Below are 20578 nucleotides of genomic sequence, written 5' to 3' on the forward strand. Positions count from 1 at the left end.
GTCATATCCCAGGGAGGGAATCACAAGCTGTTGAAGTATAACAAATTTTAAAAAACAGTTTATTTCCATTTATTTATTTATTTATTTATTTATTTATTTATTTATTTATTTACTATATGTAAGTAAGCTGTTGAAGTCTAACAAATTTTAAAAAACAGTTTATTTCCATTTATTTATTTATTTATTTATTTATTTATTTATTTATTTATTTATTTACTATATGTAAGTACACTGTAGCTGTCTTCAGACACTCCAGAAGAGGGCATCAGATTTTGTTACGGATGGTTGTGAGCCACCATGTGGTTGCTGGGATTTGAACTAAAGACCTTTGGAAGAGCAGTAGGGTGTTCTTACCCACTGAGCCATCTTACCAGCCCTTATTTCCATTTTTATGCATTGGTTTTTGCCTGCATCCATGTCTGTGTGAAGGCGTCAGATCTTGGAGTTACATACAGTTGTGAGTTGTCATGTGGGTAATGGGATTCCCCAGGTCTCTGGAAGAGCAGTCAGTGCCCTCCACCACTGAGCCATCTCTCCTCTGGAAGAGCAGCCAATGCCCTCCATCACTGAGCCATCTCTCCTCTGGAAGAGCAACCAGTGCCCTCCACCACTGAGCCATCTCTCCTCTGGAAGAGCAGCCAGTGCCCTCCACCACTAAGCCATCTCTCCTCTGGAAGAGCAACCAGTGCCCTCCACCACTGAGCCATCTCTCCTCTGGAAGAGCAACCAGTGCCCTCCACCACTAAGCCATCTCTCCTCTGGAAGAGCAGCCAGTGCCCTCCACCACTGAGCCATCTCTCCAGCCCACATCGTTCAGATTTTAAGGCTCTTTTACAGTCCATAGGTTCTATTTTTTGAGACAAGGTGTCACATATCCTTGCATGGCCTCAAACTGGCTGGAGCTAAGGATGATATAGGATTTCTGACCTTCCTTCTTCTGCCTAAGTGCTGGGCTTACAGATGTGTGTCACTGTACATGGCTTATCTGGGGTGCAGAGGACTGAACTTAAGGCTTGTACATGCTAGACAATTACTCTACCAAATGAGCTACATCTCTAGCACTGGACAGTGGACCTTAAACCCAGTTCATCAATTTGCCTAGAGAATATATTAAAATATATTTTCTCTGATTTCCACAGAACACTGAGTGATGCTAAGATAAGCTTTCTGTAAGAGTTGTTGCTAAAATTAACTATAAAGAAGACTGGGAGCTGGGTGCCTCCCATCACTTGGGAGGCAGAGGCAGGCGAATTCCTGAGTTTGAGGCCAGCCTGGTCTACATAGTGAGTTCCAGAACAGCCAGGGCTATACAGCTACACAGAGAAACCCTGCCTCGAAAAACCAAGAAAAAAAAAACACTGAAAATTTTATAAACTTCAAGTTTAACAAATATCATATTGTACATTTTATTTAATGCTTTGGTTTCTTAGTCAGAAATTATTTTTGTAATATTTAATTAGAAAGATAAAGTACCTTTTACCCAGGAGTATGCCCTATTCTTTACATTCTGGCCTTTAATTTTCTTATACACTTAACTAACCTTTAGTTTATAAATATGAGCTTGTGAGAGTCAGAAGAGGACTAGTCATATTTTTCAAGCTGATCAGCCTTTGAGACTTATAAAAGTTTTGACATCATCAAGCTGGCAAGTATATCTCAAAGCAGATAAGGTGTGAATAACTTTATGCAGGGACTTCATTGTGGGTAGAACACTAGGTTTGGCTCAGTGGTAAATTTGTAATTCCTACAAAACCAACTAGTTGTAATGTAAGCCCACCTTTTCTTAGTGTTAACACTTTTTTTTTTTTTTTTTTTTTTTTTGTAGTTCCAATGTCTTATATATGGTTTACCAAACTAGGGCCTCTGTTAGGGACATGCTGTTTAATCTTAAAACAAAACAAAACAACAACAACAAAAAAAACCCAGCAACACAAAACCAAACAACTCTACTTCATTTCCCCCAACAATAAGCATATTGCAAAATGTTGGCTATTCCTAGATAAATTCTAAGAATTACAACCATTCTCAAGCAGAGATTGTGGTAAACAGTATTCAAGTTATCGTTCTAGTCCATTGACCACGAAAGGCTGGTGGTTCTTGTAGGTAAACATTCTTGCTATTCTTCTACAATATTTTCAAAGTCAACAAGGTACCGCTTCACGAAGGAAGGCTTAGCGGTTTTCCTAAAAACACAGAGATCAAACAAGTAGGGGAGGAGGGACTGAAAGTGCCTGGTGTACCGTCACAGTCTGGTAATTACCCAAACCGTCTCGTCCTGGGACCGGCTTTCAGAGGGCCACCAATGCAAAGCCTGAGAGGTGACAGCCAGGAAAACGGGAGAGGTGGCTTTCCCGGCATGCTCTGCAGCACACTGAGGGGCGCCAGACGCATCCCGGCGTGCAACGGGGAGCGCCCAAGGGCGATGGTTCACGGCTCCTGGAGGGGCAGGCGAAGTTAAGCCGGTAGGTGTGAGCGTCCTTAGTTTTAGGACCCTGCTTTCTCCGTTCCCCTTTATGGATGCCATCCCGTACTGGGCAGAAGGAGGTCTAGTGACCACGCTCCCCTTGCGCGTGCAAGCCACTTTCGGTGCCGCTTCGAGCACCGTGCCAGGTGATTAGCGGCTGTGGGCGGGCCTGCGAGCAGCACGTGACTCGGCCTGGCGGCCAATGACCAGGCCGGTGGTCCTACAGCGCGACGGTCCCGGGACCCCGGAGCGGCGCACACGGTGTGGCTCGACTCCCGTCCACTCGGCAGGTACGCGCAGGCGCCTCGTTTGCCACGCGCTCCGTTCGTCCCCATGGTCCCAGTATCGTGTACTCTGCGCGAGGCGTTGAGAGTCTGTCGTGGGTATTTTCGTGGGCAGGGGGACGGCGAAGGTGTGTGTGTGTGGGGGGGCGCCGTGGCGTCACGTGCGCGACATAGCCTATCGCAGGCCGAGGCGCACCCGCAGTCCTCCTGGCGCCCCGGGGTGCGACGTGTGCCGTGAGGCTCCGGCGGGCCCTCACTGTCTGAGCGCTCTTTCGAAGCGCGGGTGCGGCCTGGAAAGTCTGGCTGCGACATTGCGTGCGCTCGGCTCCCGCGCGAGCACGGAGGGCAAGTTCTCGGCAAAATGGCTGCTGGAAACAGTCGCCTAGCAGGGGCAACGCTGGGGCCGCGTGAAGGTCACATGACGAGGTTGGCAGCGCGTGCTGCTGGCGCGGGGTAGGGGGAGGCACGGGGCGTGGCGAGTCACGTGCCGCGGCTCGCGAGCCTGTGATTTCGAGCGAATTTGCTGAGGCCTGATGGTCGACTTCCACCCCTCCCTTCTCGAAGCTAGGCAAGCATCCGCAAGAAACCGCGCGGTGCAGTAGAATGATCCTAATCTGGGAGGCTAGATACAGGGTCCCCGCCTTTGGCCAGTTTTGTAATCTTTCTATTTCTATTTTAGAAAGGTAGAGATGGTTGTTTTTTTACCGTCTTATTAAGGTCCATGATTCCTTGATCTCAGTTACATGCAGCTAACCAAAATAGCAGGTGGTAGTGGGGGAAGTGTAGCTCAGTGACAGAATGCTTGCATAAAATGTATTAGGATAGGGCCTTGTTTCCATATCAAACTCAACAAATTATTAATATTTATTACCATACACCTTTTCTCTTAAAGTCCTTCCTCCTCAACCACTTCATCTTTTTTGTTTTTGGAGACTATGTAGACCAGGCTGGCTTCGAATTCAGAGACATTTTGTCCAAGTGCCGGAATTAAAAGCATGTACCACCATGCTTAGTGGCCATATCTGTTGTGGGAACAGAGTTTGGAAGCCATTCATTGAGCAATCAATAGTTGTCACTTTTGAATAATTATGCTAGTAGCTAACATTTTTATAACATGACGCTCTAAGTACTGTGCATGGACCTTTTCATTTTCTTGTCTTTTTGTAGGTAGGGTCCCATGTAAGCCAGATAAGTATCTTTAACTCAGTATGGAGCCAAAGATGACCTTGAATTTCTGATTCTCCTGCTGCTATACTCTTCTGTTTCTGGATTACAGTTGTGTGCCACAATACTGAAATTTGATCTATTCATTACTGGGGGTGAAACCCAGTGCTTCCTACGTTCTAAGGCAAGCATTATACTAGGTGACCCACATCTCAATTATCCCAAAATTCATTGGAAAAGTGTAGCTATAGAGTAGGAGAATTTTAAAATTTTATTTTAAATTGTGTGTGTCTGTCTGTCTCTCACTGTTTGTCTGTTCTCTAGAAGCCAGAGGCATTGGATACTCATAGAGCCAGAGTTCCAGGTGATTGTAAGCTGTCTGATGTGCGTGTAGGAAAGTAAACTCAGGGCCTTTGCAAGACAAGTAAATGTTCTTAGCACTGAACCATCTCCTGCCTTTAGGGCCAATTTTGAAAAAGAAAACAGCATGGGTGTTTTGTATTAATGAAAATACAAAAAACCCTGTAATAGTCAAAATGTCAAACTCTAGAAGCATTCTAGAAGGAGAGAGGTTAGACTGGGTCACATATTGCCATCCTGTATCAAAACAAAACAACACAACACAACAAACAAAAGTTCAATACTAACCCTGAAGTAGACAGGACAAAATAATGAGTGTAGAAACATATAAATTAGTATAGTTTAGTTTTACAGAAGTGACATTTCATATCCAGTGGGAAATGTTCCTTAATCATGTTGGACTATTTAGCTAATCATTTTGGGGAAAAAAAAATTAAAATTCTTGCCTTGGGGCTGGAGAGATGGCTCAGTGGGTAAGAGCACCCGACTGCTCTTCCGAAGGTCTGGAGTTCAAATCCCAGCAACCACATGGTAGCTCACAACCATCCGTAACAAGATCTGACTCCCTCTTCTGGAGTGTCTGAAGACAGCTACAGTGTACTTACATATAATAAATAAATAAATCTTAAAAAAAAAATTCTTGCCTTAACATTTGAATCAAGTTCAGGTGAATTAATTATTTGAATATAAAAGGTAAAATTAGAAAATTATTACTCTGGGGCCAAGCGAGTGGTCTGTATACTTGTAATCCCAGTATTTCGGAGGGTAAAGAAGTAAATGATGAATTTTAGGTTACTATGGGCTGCTTAATGAGTCTTGTCTCAAAAAACCCAAGATTACTGCTTTGAAGAAAACTGAATGGACAGCAGGTGTGACGGCACTCATCTGCAATCAATCTCAGCACTTGGAAAGCAGAAGCAGAAGTGCCACAGGGGCTTGGCCAAACTGAGCTATAGATGATACCCATCTCAAATATTTTTCTTAAGGTGGGCAGGATGTCTCGGTGGGTAAAGATATTTACCCTATGGCTGACAGTCTGCATTCAGTCCCTGGGAGGCACATGGTCAAAGGAGAGACCTAGCTTTTCTCTAATTGTCCTCTGACTTTACATGTGCATTGTGGCATGCACCTACATATATATATATATATATTAGCATATATACACACAATATACAATATATTGCATATACATATATATTATGCAGTATATATGCAATATATTGAAACACACAATAGATAATAAATGTAAACAAACAACCCCCCCCCCAAAAATTCCTCAGAACCATAAAGATTTGTGGGGAAAAAAAATCATGTCTTTAAAACTTGCTTTGAGGGGCTGGAGAGATAGATAGCTCAGCGGTTAAGAGCACTGGCTGCTCCTCCAGAGATCCTGAGTTCAAATCCCAGTAACCACATGGTGGTTCACAACTGTCTATAATGGGATCTGATGCTCTCTTCATGAAAATAGAGCACTTATATGTATAAATATATATATATATATACATATATATATGAAAAACAAAACAAAAACAACTTATTTTGAGAAAAGAGTTTTGCTTTGTTGCCCAGATTGGCCTGGAATTTACTATCCTTTTGCCTTGGTCTCCAGAATCAGGCCTGAAGCACCTAGAACAAAGCACTTTTTGTAGTTATCGCTCCTGTGGTTTACCATTTTTATTTTTACCTATCTAGATTTATTTCAAACTTGCTAGGTAGCTGAAGCCTGTCTTCAACTCCTGCCCTAGCCTTCTAAATACTGGAATTTCAGGCACATGCCATCATACTAGGCTATAGTTATGACTTCTTAAGCTCTTGCTTGATGGTTTCTCAGAGTTTGCTTGTTTTTGATGACTGATAGTTTTCTTTCTTTCTTTCTTTTTTAAAAGATTTATTTATTTATTTTATGTATATGAGTAGGTTGTCACTGTCTTCAGACACACCAGAAGAGGGCATCAGTTCCCATTACAGATGGTGTAAGCCACCATGTGGTTGCTTGGAATTGAACTCTGAACTTTTGGCAAACCAGTCAGTGCTTTTTTTTTTTTTAATTAATTTATTTATTTATTATATGTAAGTACACTGTAGCTGTCTTCAGACACTCCAGAAGAGGGCATCAGATTTTGTTACGGATGGTTGTGAGCCACCATGTGGTTGCTGGGATTTGAACTCAGGACCTTTGGAAGAGCAGTTGGTGCTCTTAACCGTTGAGCCATCTCACCAGCCCCCAGTCAGTGCTCTTAACTGTTGAGCCATCATCTCTCCAGTCCTCTGATAGTTGTTGTTGGGTTTTTTTTTTTTATATGAGACAGAGTTGGGGTTTAGTATAGATATTTAAATTATCTATGTATGTGTGTAGATATATGTACATTTGTGTTTTTAGAGACAGAGTTTCTTTGTGTGTGTCTAGCTGTCCTGGGATTCTCCTAGTTCTTTTAATTGTGTGTATATGTGTTTATGTGTGTATGTAGGCATGTTCATGTTGCAGTTGGAGTTTGAAATTGGATATTTTCTTCAATTGCCCTCCTTTTTTTTTTTTTTAAAGACATGCTCTCTTACTGAACCTGGAGCTCATTGATCTTATTGATTTGTCTAGAAGGGATGTCCAGTGAGCTCTGAGACTCCTTCTGTGTCTGTCTCTCAGCACTGGGGTTACAGATGTGAGCTGCTGTGCCCAACTTTTTTACATGATTTCTGGGGGATTGAATTCAGGTTCTCTGGCTGTGCAGCAAGCACTTTACCTAATATTTTTCTTTTATTTTTATTTCACTTATTTTTATTGTGTATGCATCCATCCATTTAGTGTGTGTGTATGTGTGTGTATATTTGTGTGTGCATGTGTAACAGTTCATATGTGAAAGTCAGAGGAACACTTTCAGAAGTTGGTTCTTCCTTCTACTATGTGGGTCCTGGGACCCACACTCAGGTTGACAGGCCGGGGGGAAGGGCCTTTACCCACTGAACTATCTTGATGGCCCTATTCAAACATTTTTATTACATTTATTTATGTGTGTGTGTGGGTGCATTTATGGATGTTAGAGCACAACTTGTGTGCTAGTTTTCTCATTCTACCATGTGGCTCTCAGGAAGTGAACTCAGGTTGTCTGCCTTGTTCCTTTATCTGCTAGGCCATGTCACTAGTTTTATTTTTAAAATAAAATGGGGGAGTATTTAAAATCGATTACATTTTAACCTAGTTTAATATTAAAACTGTGGCTCCTGAATGCTGAGATTATAAGCATGAATTTTCACCACACTTAACCTAGGCTAACCTTGAACTCCAGTCTCTGCCTCAGACTCCTGAGTTCAGAGATCACGTCCCAGATAAAGCTGCTGCTGCTCTCCTTTTCCTCTTCCTCCTGTTCTTCCTCTTCCTCTCCAGTTTCTCTTCTCTTTCCTTCCTTCCTTTCTTCCTCCTTTGCTTTCTTCCTTCTTGCTTTTCCCTCCCCTCCCCCCTTCTTATTTTGGTTTATTTATTTATTTACTTACTTATTTTGTTTTTTCGAGACAGGGTTTCTCTGTGTAGCCCTGGCTGTCCTGGAACTCACTCTGTAGACCAGGCTGGCCTCGAACTGGGATTAAAGGTGTGTGCTACCACCGCCCCATGTGGTTTATTTATAAAAATGTGCGTATTGACTGCTTTGTCTGAATGTATGTGCCTGGTGCTCTCAGAGGTCAAAAGAAGGTGTTATATTCCCCCGGAACTGGAGTTATGAATGGTTGTGAGTTAGCACGTGTATGTCGGGGATCATCTATGATCATTGAACAAGATTTCCAGCCTCAAGATAATGCTTTTTTTTTTTTTTTTTTTTTTTTTTAAAGCACAAACACGTTTATTTACTAACCAAAGGAATGATCCTGGGTAAACCAAGTTTGACATGAAGTTCCATGTAAAGTGTTTGTGATAAAGAGAACTCAACAGTCAATGAAAAATAAAACCAAAGAAGTGAAGCGGTTTGTTGTTTATGACCACTAATTGAATTGAGCATATTCACTCTGGCAGCTAACTCCTGTCCAGGATGACGAGGAAGCCCTCATTGTACCTTCTCATAGACCCGAGTGCAGGTGGCATTGTTGATGACACACTCTACAATCATCCTTCAGTTTTCTTGTTATCATGTTCTCCTTCCCTTCCCATTGCTGGTGCTAGACCAGGCACCGTCTTTGAAGGTGCAGACCGTCTCAGTTTTTTTGCCATCCGCTGTAGTTTCATCAAACTTCTCTCCCAGGTTACAAGAGAACACGGTCGTCTTCACTGTGCTCACGGTTTTGACGGTGATGTTGTTGCCATCACAAGTAATGATACAGTCTGGCTTGGCCATGGCAGCCATCTTCCTAAGAGCCAGTCCTACTCCTAGCTCTTTCATGTACTCCTCAAAGCCCTGGCTTTCCATCAGGCACTACTTCCCTTCGAGATCCTTAAGACTGGTCATGGCAGGTGGGAGAGCACAAAAGCAGCAGAGATGCAGTGGTGAGGGCGCTCAAGATAATGCATCTTTGAAGTCATTTTTTTCTTTTTTTGACACAGGTTTCATCTAGTTGAGGCTGGCCTTGAGATCATAATTCTCTTGTCTCTGCCTCCCAAATGTTGGGATTACAGACATGTACTACCATACCTGTTTTTTTTGTTTGTTTGTTTTTTGTTTTTGTTTGTTTTTTCAGTTTTTTTTGTTTTGTTTTTTAAGATTTATTTATTTATTATATGTGAGTTGTAGCTGTCTTCAGACACCCCAGAAGAGAGGGAGTCAGATCTCATTATGGATGGTTGTGAAGTGGTTGCTGGGATTTGAACTCAGGACCTTCGGAAAAGCAGTCGGGTACTCTTACCCACTTAGCCATCTCAACAGCCCCAATTTTTTTTTATTTTATTTATTTTATTTTATTTTTTTATTTTTTGAGACAAGGGTTTCTCTGTATAGCCCTGGCTGTCCTGGAACTCACTCTGTAGACCAGGCTGGCCTCGAACTCAGAAATCCGCCTGCCTCTGACTCCCAAGTGATGGGATTAAACGTGTGCGCCACCACCGCCTTTCAGTTTGTTGAGATAGGATCTCTGAGACTTGGCTGACCTTTCTTTAACTTGCTGTTTTAGATAAGTTGCCCTCAAATTTGTGGCAGTTCTGCTGCTTTAGTTTTCTGAGCATTGGAATTACAGATATGAGCCACCATGACTGGCTCAGTTTGAGATTTTGTATTGTTTTTTGAGATATGTAAACTTTGGCTGGCCTGAAACTCTGTATATCAGGCTGGCCTTGAACTCAGATCTTTCTGCCTCCCAAGTGCTGATATTAAAGGTATATATCACCATGCTTGACTTTAGTTTGTTTTGAAAAATATGAATTTTATTTTATTTATGTGTATTGGTATTTTTGCCTACATTTATGGCACAACTTTTATTTGTTGTGCCACTGGAGGCCAGGAGATGACATTGGATTCCCTAGAATTGGAGTTACAGGCTGTTATGAGCTGCTGTGTAGGTGCTAGGAACTGTACCCAGGACTTTTGGAAGAGCAGCCAGTCCCCATAAATACTGAGAACTATTTTTCTAGCTTCAAGAAGAGACTTTGAGATTCCTAAGTGAAATGCTGTGGTTTAAGTGACAGTGATCATCTGGTATGTTTGCAGTGTTGGCAGGTTGAGACTGTATAGAACCTTGTAAACCATGGGCATTTTAGATTTTCTCTAATGGGTTTCTATTTCTTTCCATTGTACTGTTTCCTGTAATAAAAGGTATCATCTAGTTTATAGCTTAAAAATAGCACTTTCCTTCGAGGCCAGCCTGGTCTACAGAGTTGAGTTCCAGGACAGCCAGGGCTACACAGAGAAACCCTGTTTCAAAAAACCAAAAAACAAAAAAACAAAAAATGTACTTTCCTGGGCTAGATGTGGTAACCTTAGCACTCTAGAAGCACAAGCATGAGTTCTGGCAAGCTTGAGCCACATAGCAATTTCTAGGTCAAGAATTTGGTATGTGGCTCTTTCTCAAATAAACAAGAAATCACTTTGCTGTAGAAGCAAGAGGAAAAAAAAATTGTCAAGAGACCATATATGGTGCTGAAGAGAAGATTAAGCTGAGATGTTTTCTTGATGAGGGCTGAGTACTACACTTACCTGTGGGTATAAGGACAAACATTTAGAATGTAGTTGGGAGTTATGCTGGTTTAGTTAAGTAGTGGTTGTAGATTTTCCAAGGTTTATGACTTCACTGAATTGTTGGCTAAATTTCCAGTGCTAGTTCCCTTTGTTGAGCAGGACTTTAGTCCAATAAGAGAGCTGTTGGTTACCGCCAAAGTATATGTGCCAATACTTTGTCCTTAGGGTTAGCATGCAATGCTGGTCATTGTGATTTACATGCATTCTGAGGTTTTCCAGCTTGTGTCAAGTTGACAAAAAAGAACCCACCAGCACAGTAGTATAGACTTGCTAACTAGAGGTAGATGTGGGACAGGTATGCAGGCTTGGGGGTTTTTCTGAGCTGTGTGTGTGTGTTATGTGTGGAATTTGTGTTGTGTGTTGTATGTGCAGTGTATATTGTATGTGTAGTATGTATGTATGTGTGTTGTGTTATGTGTGGAGAGAAAATACACCGGTATCTGGATAGTTGGAAAAGAAGGTGGAAGCCAAGCCAGACCCTGGAGAGTTCCCACTGTTGAAAAGGAGCTCAGAGAAAAGCATGGCTGTCTGGATTTGTTCATCTACTGTTATAATATCACTTTAGAGATGTCGACACCTGCCACTGTGAGGCCCTATGTAAGATCAAAGGAAACAGGAGGCCTTCTGACTGAAACACTGGGAACATGAGTGAGCATAGGAATCACCCCAAAATGGCCAGTTATGTCAGAGGCACATGTATATCCAGAAGAATCTCAGGATTCTGGGCCAAATTGGACTTTCTTTGTAAACAGAGATGATATCATGGAAAACCGAGTTTGTCCCACTGCAGTTCCCCAGTCCTCACCTAGCCACATCTTGATCACCTACAGTGAGTCTTTGCATTTTCAGGTCTGTTCATCTGCTAAGTATTCTGATCCTTTGCTTTACTAGTCCCCTGGGATCACAGGACCTACCCAGCTTTTACCTGGAGCGATGCTGGCATCTGAGTGAAAGGTTAGCTGCTGTAGGGATATCGTTTGACTAGTGACTTGGTGCAGTATTTATTTATTTATTTATTCGTTATTTTTTATGGTATTAAAATTGAGGTTAGAGGACAACTTGTGAAGTCATGTTGTTCCCAGGGATTGACTTAAGATGGTTAGGTCTGGTGGCAAGCATCTTTACCCATAGAGCCATTGTACTAGCATGAGTGATGTGGTGCAGTGTTTTAAAGGTAAAACCAAAAGAGATAGTCTTTGTAGGAGAATGAACATCTTGCAAGAAGTTTTAAGGAAGAATGGATGTTTCCACAGCTTTGTACTCAGTGTTTATTTTCCTCTGGACAGTAAGGAACTCAAGTTTCTCTCCTGTGCCCGAGAGATGAGTTAGTGGGAACCTGTGAAAAATGTGACCAGAGCATTTCAGATATATATCAGGACTAGAGTTTGTCGAGCATGTGTGAGGCTCTATATCCATACCCAGATCACAAGCATTGAGCTACTCAATCAAATGGGTAGTGGCTTTGGGATATAAATTTAGGGGAAACAAACATCACAATTTCTTGTCAGTGGCATGAAGATTTTGTGTGCACAAAGGCAAAGAAACCTAGCAGACATCTCCAAACTCTTGGGACTATAGGATCGATGCACTAAAGTTTTAGGACTTAGGTCAGAGCCATTTTTACACCACTTCCAAAAGTGACATTTTGTAAAGTCAACCCCAACACTGAGCCACAGTCTGGGACCTATGATCAACCAGTCAATAGACAACTTTTTCTTTTCTTTTTTTGATTTTGGTCTTGTTTTTGGTTTTTCGAGACAGGGTTCCTCTGTGTAGCTCTGGCTGTCCTGGAACTCACTTTGTAGACCAGGCTGGCCAGGAACTCAGAAATCCGCCTGCCTCTGCCTCCCGAATGCTGGGATTAAAGGCGAGCGCCACCACGCTCGGCTCAACTTTTTCTTTTATTTCAGTTTCTGTTTTAAAACTATGTTTAGGGGACTGGAGAGATGGCTCAGTGGTTAAGAGCACTGGCTGCTCTTCCAGAAGTACTGAGTTCAATTTCCAACAACCACATGGTGGCTCACAACCATCTGTAGTGTGATCTGATGCCCTCTTCTGGTGTGTCTGAAGCCAGCTACAGTGTACTCATATATATAAAATAAATCTTAAAAAAAAAACCTCCTGTGTTTGAAATTTATGTTGACTCATTGACTTTGGACTTCAGACAGATAGCCCTGTTATTCATGTCTGGATGAATCCAGAAGGCACAGTATTGTATTCCTGCCCTCTGTGGCACTACACAGTAGGCTGGAGCTGAGTTCAAGTGGTGATCATTTTAAACTATAAGGTCACCAAATTAAAAGTCTGCCTCTCTGCCTCTCTTTCTCCCTCTTTGTCTCTCTGTGTCACTCATTCTCCCTGCACCTAAAAAATGGTTGAAGGGCGGAAAGGTACTGCCACACTCGGTCTTATTACTATGGTTTTTTAAAACGATAATGTCTTGCTATGTATTCTTAGCTGGCTTCTCTGTATAGACCAAGGCTGTAAGACCAAAGCTGGTCTTAAACCTGGAATGATTCTCCTACCTTTCCCTCTTGAATACTGAGATTTAGTTGTAGATTTTGAGCTTGAGTTCACCTAGAAAGCCAGGAATAGCTGTCATGTGGGGAGTTGTTTAAATTTGGACCCTAGAGTTGAGCATGGTGGCACATACCTTTGATCCCAGCATTCAGGAGGCAGAGGAAGGCAGAACTCTGTGAATTCAAGGCCAGACTGGTCTACTTAGCAAGTTCCAGGTAGCCAGGGCTATTTAGTGAGATCTCTGTCTTAAAAATCTGTATCTCAGCCGGGCAGTGGTGGCACACACCTTTCCCTTGCTCTGAGAGTTGATAATTGCCATTATGACACAGAAAGGCCTTTAAGAGGGAAGAAACAGATGGTATCTGAATTTCTGGAATTAATTAATTAATTTTTGAGATAAGTCTTCTCTGTGTAACCATGGTCTCAAACTTAGTGATCTGCCTGCCTTTGCTTCTAAGTGCTGGGATTAAAGGTGTGTACCACCACCACCACCACCCTGTTTGCTTGTTTTTTCTCTTTCTCTGTCTCCTCACTTCTTTTTAAAGAAAATATTTATTTATATATATGTGTTTTTAAAGATTAAAAATATTTATTTTTGTTTAATGTATATGAATACACTGTAGCTGTCTTTAGACACACCAGAAGAAGGTGTTGGATCTCACTACAGATTGGTGTGAGCTACCAATGTGGTTGCTGGGAATTGAACTCAGGACCTCTGGAAGAGCAGTCAATGCTCTTAACTGTTGAGCCATCTTTCCAGTCCCATGTATTTGTATTTGTATGTATGTATGTATGTATGTATGTATGTATGCAATGTGTGTACTAGCACCCTAGAAGGCTAGAAGAGCATGTTAGATTTCCTGGAGCTGAAATTACAGGCAGTTCTGAGCTACTGGGAACTGGACTTGGACTTTGAGAGGGTAGTAAGCAAACATTTATAACACTTGAGCCATGTCTTCAAGCCCCCATTTCCATTGACCAAGAATAAATTTCCTTTGCTACTTTGTTACAGATGGTCCTGTTATTGTTTTATGTTATTTGGCTTTCTATTGCTATAATAAAACATGGTGACCAAAACCAACTTGGGGGAGGGAGGAATCTATTTCATCTTATAGTTTACAGTCAGGGAAGACAGGGCTAGAGCTCAAGATGGGAACTGATACAGAAGTCATGAAGGAGTGATGGTTACTGGCTTGGTCCTCATGGCTTGCTCAGCCTTCTTTCTTAAACAGTTGAGGCCACCTATCCAGGGGCAGGATCATCCATAGTGAGGTGGACCCTCCTATATCAGTCATTAATCAAGAAAATGCTCCACAGATTGCCAACCGGCCATCTTACTTAAGGCATTTTTCTCAACTGAGATTCCCGTTTCCAGAAAACTCTAGCTTGTGTCAAGTTGTTAAAAAACCAACCAACCAACCAACCAACCAACCAACCAACCAACCAAGTAACCTGGAGTAGTCTTTAATCCTAAAGACTCTGGAGGCAGAGGCAGGTTGATCTCTGAGTTTGAGGCCAGCCTGGTCTACAGAGTGAGTTCCAGGACAGCCAGGGCTACACAGAGAAACCGTGTCTCGAAAAAAAAGTAGAAGTTAAATTTTAAGTTAAAAGTTTAAAAGTTAAGAAAGGAGTTTGAGAGATGCTGAGCAGTAAGGAGTTTACTGTTCTTGCAGAGCACTTTGAGTTGAGTTCCTAGCACCCATGTCAGGGGATTGACAGCTGCCTGGAACTCCATCGTGTGTTCGGGTCTGTGTGTGGTGTGTGTTGTGTGTTGTGTGTATACACTCATACTTGTGTGTGGATGGGCATATGGAAAGTCAAAGGACAAGTTTCAGGAGTTCATTTCCTCCTTTCCCACGTGCATCCCAGGGACTGATGAAATTCTTTGGGCTTGAAAGCAAGCACCTTTACCTACTTAGTCATCTCGCTAACCAAATGTCCTTTCTTCAGAACCTATTTCTATCCACCGGCAACTTGAAAGGCAAGACTTTATCTCCTCCTGGTGGCTGCCAAGACTTTCACCTAACCTGTACTGTACTTTTCTCCTAAATTCTAATGAAATTGTACTGGTGATTTAAAAACAATTAAAATTAGGTAGCATATAATTTTTCCAAATTTGGATGAGTAGAAGTTGATCTCTTACTGCATTTCTCTTCCCAAAGCTGTACTCTTGCTTATCACACAATAGAAGATCACTTGGTATTCTTATTGTCTTATCTATTTGTTCTTGGCCTGTAGTAGATGCTTAATGATAATGCTAGTTTATAACTTTTATATTTGTCAAAATAGTAAATTAAAATTACATCTAGAGTTATAGCTAAATTGGAAGAGTGTTTCAGAATCAACCAAGCCCTGGGTTCAATTCCTAGCACCACTATAAACATGGTGAGCATGTCTCTAATCCAACCACTTGGGAGGTGGAGGCAGAAGGATCAGTAGTTCAGGGTCATCCTTGACTACATAGTTGGAGGCTAGCCTGGAGTATAGATCCAGTCTCAAAGTCTCAAAAACACAAAAACAGATTTTCTACATTATGTAATCCTGGGCTACTAGCTGAGATTTTTAGAATCTTATTATTGTGGCAAGTTTTTGTTTCACTGATATTCATTGGCCAGTACAAAGTTTGAAGAAATAATGTAGGGGGTCATTTCAAAGACATGGCAGGAGTGTTTTTAGTCCCCAGGACTGAATAATGCTTATTCTCTGGAGGCAGGCTATTATAACAGATTCTTCCTTCTCTTGCCCACTTTTCCACCTACCTTCTCAGTAGTCAAGAATTCTATTTTAACATAACATATGTACTTTGAGCTCTTTTCTAGAAAAGGAGCCTAATGTAATAAATCCAGTAGACTCAGCAGTCTTCACCCCAGGAATGTCCTTTTCATTTGTTGCATAGAAGGAAGATTAATAGTGTGAATTGTAGGTGTGAGAATTTCAGGCTGTGAACCCACAGTAGAGTTGATTATTTTGTCATTCAGCATTTATTGAGCACCTACCATCTGTGGACCACCTATGAAGTGTCCCTGAGGAACCTAAAAAAGACAATTCCCTGTATATGAAATCCTGGTAAATTGTTGAGGAAATGTATAAATAACAGTAAAAAGTAGTTTGATGTTAACCAGCAGTATACCAGTAAAAGCAGAGTGATATGGTCATATGTCAAGGACTTGAACTTCTTAAATCCATAATTATGTTCTCAAGAGTTCTATGCAGTCTTGTGCTAGTTTCCAGCTTTTTTCTTCTTTCTGAATTGAAGGTTGACTCTACAGTGCTTTTGTGCCAGCTTCTCAAGTGTTGAAATTGCAGGAGTGAACTACCATACTCAGTTAATTTTCATCATTTGAACTTAACTTGCAAATTATGCATGCATAGAATTTCTCTCTTTCCCACTCTGTATTCTAGTGCATGACTGAATTTTCATTTTTGGTATGTGTTTATATGGATGTGGTAGGCAGGAGATGACACCAATGCCATCTTTAATCATTTTTTTCTACCGTATTGTTTTGTATGTGCAGTTGTTAGCGTGGATGTGTGCAAGTGTCTGTATGTGTGTGCATAATACAGGGATCTGCATGGGTATGAAGGTCCAGGAGCCACACTGGATCTCTTTCAGGGATCACTCTCCGTCTTTATTTTTAGGTTTTGAGATAGGGTTTCTCACTGAACCTGAAGCTAGACTGGCCAGCCAATGAATTTCAGGGATCTGCCTGTCTCCTCACCCCAGTACCCCCCAGCAGTGTGTTTATTGGATCATTCTTGTTTTATTTTTTGTTACATGAGTTCTGGGGGAGGGGGGTCTACACTTAAGTCCTTGTAGCTTTGTGGCAGACATCTGAGTTGCTTAACTCCTATACCTTATTGTTTTGAGGCAGAGTTTCCCAGTGAACCTGCAGCTCATTGATTTGTCTAGGTTGGATAGCCAACAATCTTCAGGGTTCTGCTTGTCTCTTCCCTAGAAATGGGACTACAGATGTGGCCAGTTTTGTTTTGTTTTTCTGAGGCAGGGTCTTACTGTGTAGTCTTGTGTAGCCTAGAGCCTGCTATGTAGACCAGGCTGTCCTTGAAGTCATAGAAATTACACCTGCCTTTGCCTCCTGACTGCTGTGGTTAAAATTGCACCACCACCCATGCTTTTTTTTTTTTTTAAGATTTATTTATTTTAATTTTATGTGTATGGGTGTTTTGCTTGCGTGTATGACCAGAAGAGGGTTTCCAATCCCCTGGGACCTGAGTAACAGATAGTTATGAATCACACCATGTGGGTACTGGGAATCAAACTCAGGTCTTCTGGAAGAGCATCCAGTGCTCTTAACCACTAATCCATTTCATTAGTCCTCATCCCCTCCCTTTTTAAAATTAATTAATTTTATTTTTATTATTACTATTTTTTGTTTTCACATGGGTGCTGGTGATCTGAACTCAGCCCTCATGTTTGTAAATACTTTAAGAACTGGTCAACATTCTTGCCCCTCATTCAGTCTCTTTAAAAATTATAAAAAAAGTATTTGTGTATCAATGTATATGTAGCATGCAAGGATTAGCTAACTGCTTACAGGAGATTTTGCCTTCTACAATGTAAGCCCCAGGCATCCAATAATGTCCATGGCTTGGCAGCGAGCTCCTTTACCAGCAGAGCCACCTTACTCTCTTTCTGGGACAGTGTATCACTTAGGTTACTTCAAACTCTTGAGCCATCCGTGTTAGCCTCCTTGTGTTAGCCTCCCAAATGCTGGGATTAGCATGTGTAGAAAGGTATCCTGCTCTTTATTTTCTCTGCTTTTCCTTTTTATCTTTTGAGACAGGTATTTAGATCTGGCTGGCCTGGCCCGGCCCACATTTTAGATATATAAACAAGCTGTCTCTGAATTCACAGAAATCCCCCTGCTTCTGTTTCCTGAATGTAGATTACAGTAACTTGCCACCTGACACATATATCTGTTTACTTTTTGTTTTTTTGAGACAGGGTCTCTTTATATAGCAACTGGCTGACCTGGAACTCACTGTGTAGACCAGCATTCTCAAACTCAGAGATCTGCTTGCCTCTGCATCTTGAATGCTAGAATTAGAGGCGCCCACCTCTATGCATGACACTTTTTTGAGATGGTATGTTAGTGATACTCTTGTTTCCCATGTGTTGGCTTACAGTTGTTGAGTCACCGTGCTTGGCTAAAGTTATGTTCACTTTTCTTGTCTTATTTCTATGAGATAGGGTCTCATGTAGCCTATTCTTGCTTACATGCTCTATAATAGGAAGAACATCCTTTTTTTAAGATTTATTTCATTTTTTTGACTACACTGTAGCTGTCGTCAGACACACCAGAAGAAGGTATCAGATCCCATTATAGATGGTTGAGCCACCATGTGGTTCCTGGGATTTGAACTCAGGACCTCTGGAAGGGCAGCCAGTGCTCTTAACCACTGAGCCATCTCTCTAGCCCCTGAGCAAGAACATTCTTATGGCTGAAGATAACCATGACTTTCTGATCCTTCTGCTTCCCAAGTGCTGGGATTTAATAGATTTTCAAAGTTAAGTAGGTTGTGACAAATTAGATTCCTCAATTAGCGATATCTCAGTTTTATTTCATGCCATTTATTTCTCTTATTCATCTTTGTTTATCCATACTACAAGTGTTTGACTTTCAGGTTAGGAAGCCAAGAGTTGGCAAACCTTTTAAATAAAAGGTCAGATAGTAAATATTTTGTGCTATGTAGGTCCCATTGTTTCTGCCAGCATGAAAGCAGGTATAGACAGTAAATACATGGCTATGTTTCAGTTATTCATGTTCCCTGGAATTGGAATATTATATAAATTTTACATGTAAAATAATGTTACTATTTTGCAGGGCTAGGGATATAGCTCTATGGACTGAATCACTGTATGGACAAGGAAAGCCCTTAGTTGATCTACAGCACTGAAAAAAAAAAGTTAAAATTTTTTTCTATCTAAAAGTATAAAGGTTTGGGACTATATAGCTCAGTGCTTGCTAGGATGCATAAGGCTGTGGATTCAATCCCTATTACCACCAAAAAATAAAAATTCAAAAAAAAAAAGAAAAAGGAAAAAAAGAAAAATAGAGACCCAGAAGTGTTGGTTTGTGCCTGTAATGCCAGCACTTGGGACATCAAAACAGGGAGTCACAGGCCAACCTGGCCTACAATGTGAGTTCTAGGCCACCATCATGGCTGCAGAGTAAGACCTTGCCTCAAGGGGAAAAAAAGTGTATATATGTGTTAGTTGTGGGCCTTATGAAAGCATGCAGAATATATTTTATGGAGTTACTATCATTTATACATACTTCTACAACTCTTCCCCTGCTACTTCTTTCTGTAGCATGGCTGTCACTGCATCACGGAAGTCATATTCTTTTCTAATGATGGAATGCATTTTCAAACAGTACCCTCCTGGCATCACCTTGTGTTTGTTAATCTCTGTATTTGTGTGTGTGCGTGTGTAAGATATGTGTGTTTGTGTGTTATGCATTTGGAAGCCAGGTGTTAATGTTGAGTTTCTCCTAGGTTACTCTCCGTATTAATTTTGAGAAAGGGTGTTTCTCTGAACCATGAGTCTCACTGATTGCGGTAGCCTTCCTAGCTAGTGAGCTCCATGGAGTCACCTATATTTGCATCCCCTGCTCTTCGATTACAGATATTCTTCAGCATTCCTGGCTTTTAAAAGGGAGCTGGGGATTCAGACTCAGTTATTTATGATTGCACAGTAAGCAGTTTACTCTGGTTGAACCCGGAGCTCACAGATTCAGCTGGCAAGCTTCAGCGATGTTTGTTTTCCTAGTGCTGGGATTATAGGTATTTAACACCTCACCTGGCTTTCTTGTAAATACCTGTTAGGGATCAAACTCAGGTCCTCCTGTTTTTATGACAAGCACTTCACTAGCTGAGCCAGCTTCCCAGCTCCCACAGTTTTGCTCTCACATTATAATACTTTCCAAATTTCCCCAGTAAATGTTTACTTGCCAGTGTAACAGACTGGTTAGCTTGGCATTTATCTATCTAAAAATATATTTCTTTTTTACATTGTGTGTGTTACACATGGCATGGCAATCCTCTTACCTCAGCCTTCTCAGTTCTGGAATTACTGCACAACTTGGATTTATTTTTTTTTTAAAGATTTATTTTATTTATATGAGTACACTGTCGCTGTCTTCAGACACACCAGAAGAGGGCATCAGATCCCATTACAGGTGGTTGTGAGCCACCATGTGGTTGCTGGGAATTTGAACTCAGGATTTCAGGAAGAGTAGTCAGTGCTCTTAACTGCTGAGCCATCTCTCCAGATTATCTATTTTATATTTATTTTTGAGACAGGGTCTTACTATGTAGCCTTGGTTGGTCTCAAACTCATAGATTATCTGCTTGCCTTTGACTCCTGAGTGCTGGTTTCAAACCAACCAACCTACCTTCATTGTCATCACTTTTTAACATGAAGTTGAGTGTATTGATCACAGCTATCTTTCTGCTCTCTGGAGGCTGTAGCAAGTCAGGGTGTTTGTTGTGATCTTGAGGCCAGAGGTTGGGTTACATAGCAAGATGCTGTCTCAAAAAAAGAAAAGAAGAGAGCTGGGCGTGGTGGTGCACACCTTTAATCCCAGCACTCAGGAGGCAGAGGCAGGTGGATTTCT

At 41.5% G+C, this 20578-nt stretch overlaps 1 protein-coding gene and 1 pseudogene across 2 annotated transcripts in view; one reads left to right on the forward strand and one right to left on the reverse strand.

The window, feature by feature from the left end:
* Positions 1 to 2382: 2382 nt before the first annotated feature.
* Positions 2383 to 20578, forward strand: part of Mga (MAX dimerization protein MGA) — a 92221-nt gene continuing 74025 nt past the window's right edge. The window contains exon 1 of one of the 2 annotated variants that reach the window (XM_029470410.1): positions 2383 to 2462. The gene's annotated coding sequence lies outside the window, so the exon portion shown is untranslated. Of the gene's footprint in view, positions 2755 to 20578 lie in introns of both variants that reach the window. The other variant, XM_029470396.1, reaches the window with a different exon arrangement.
* Positions 8304 to 8702, reverse strand: LOC110310113 (annotated as a pseudogene).

This window comes from Mus caroli, chromosome 2 (assembly GCF_900094665.2).
Source record: "Mus caroli chromosome 2, CAROLI_EIJ_v1.1, whole genome shotgun sequence".
Classification (NCBI taxonomy): Eukaryota; Metazoa; Chordata; class Mammalia; order Rodentia; family Muridae; genus Mus; species Mus caroli.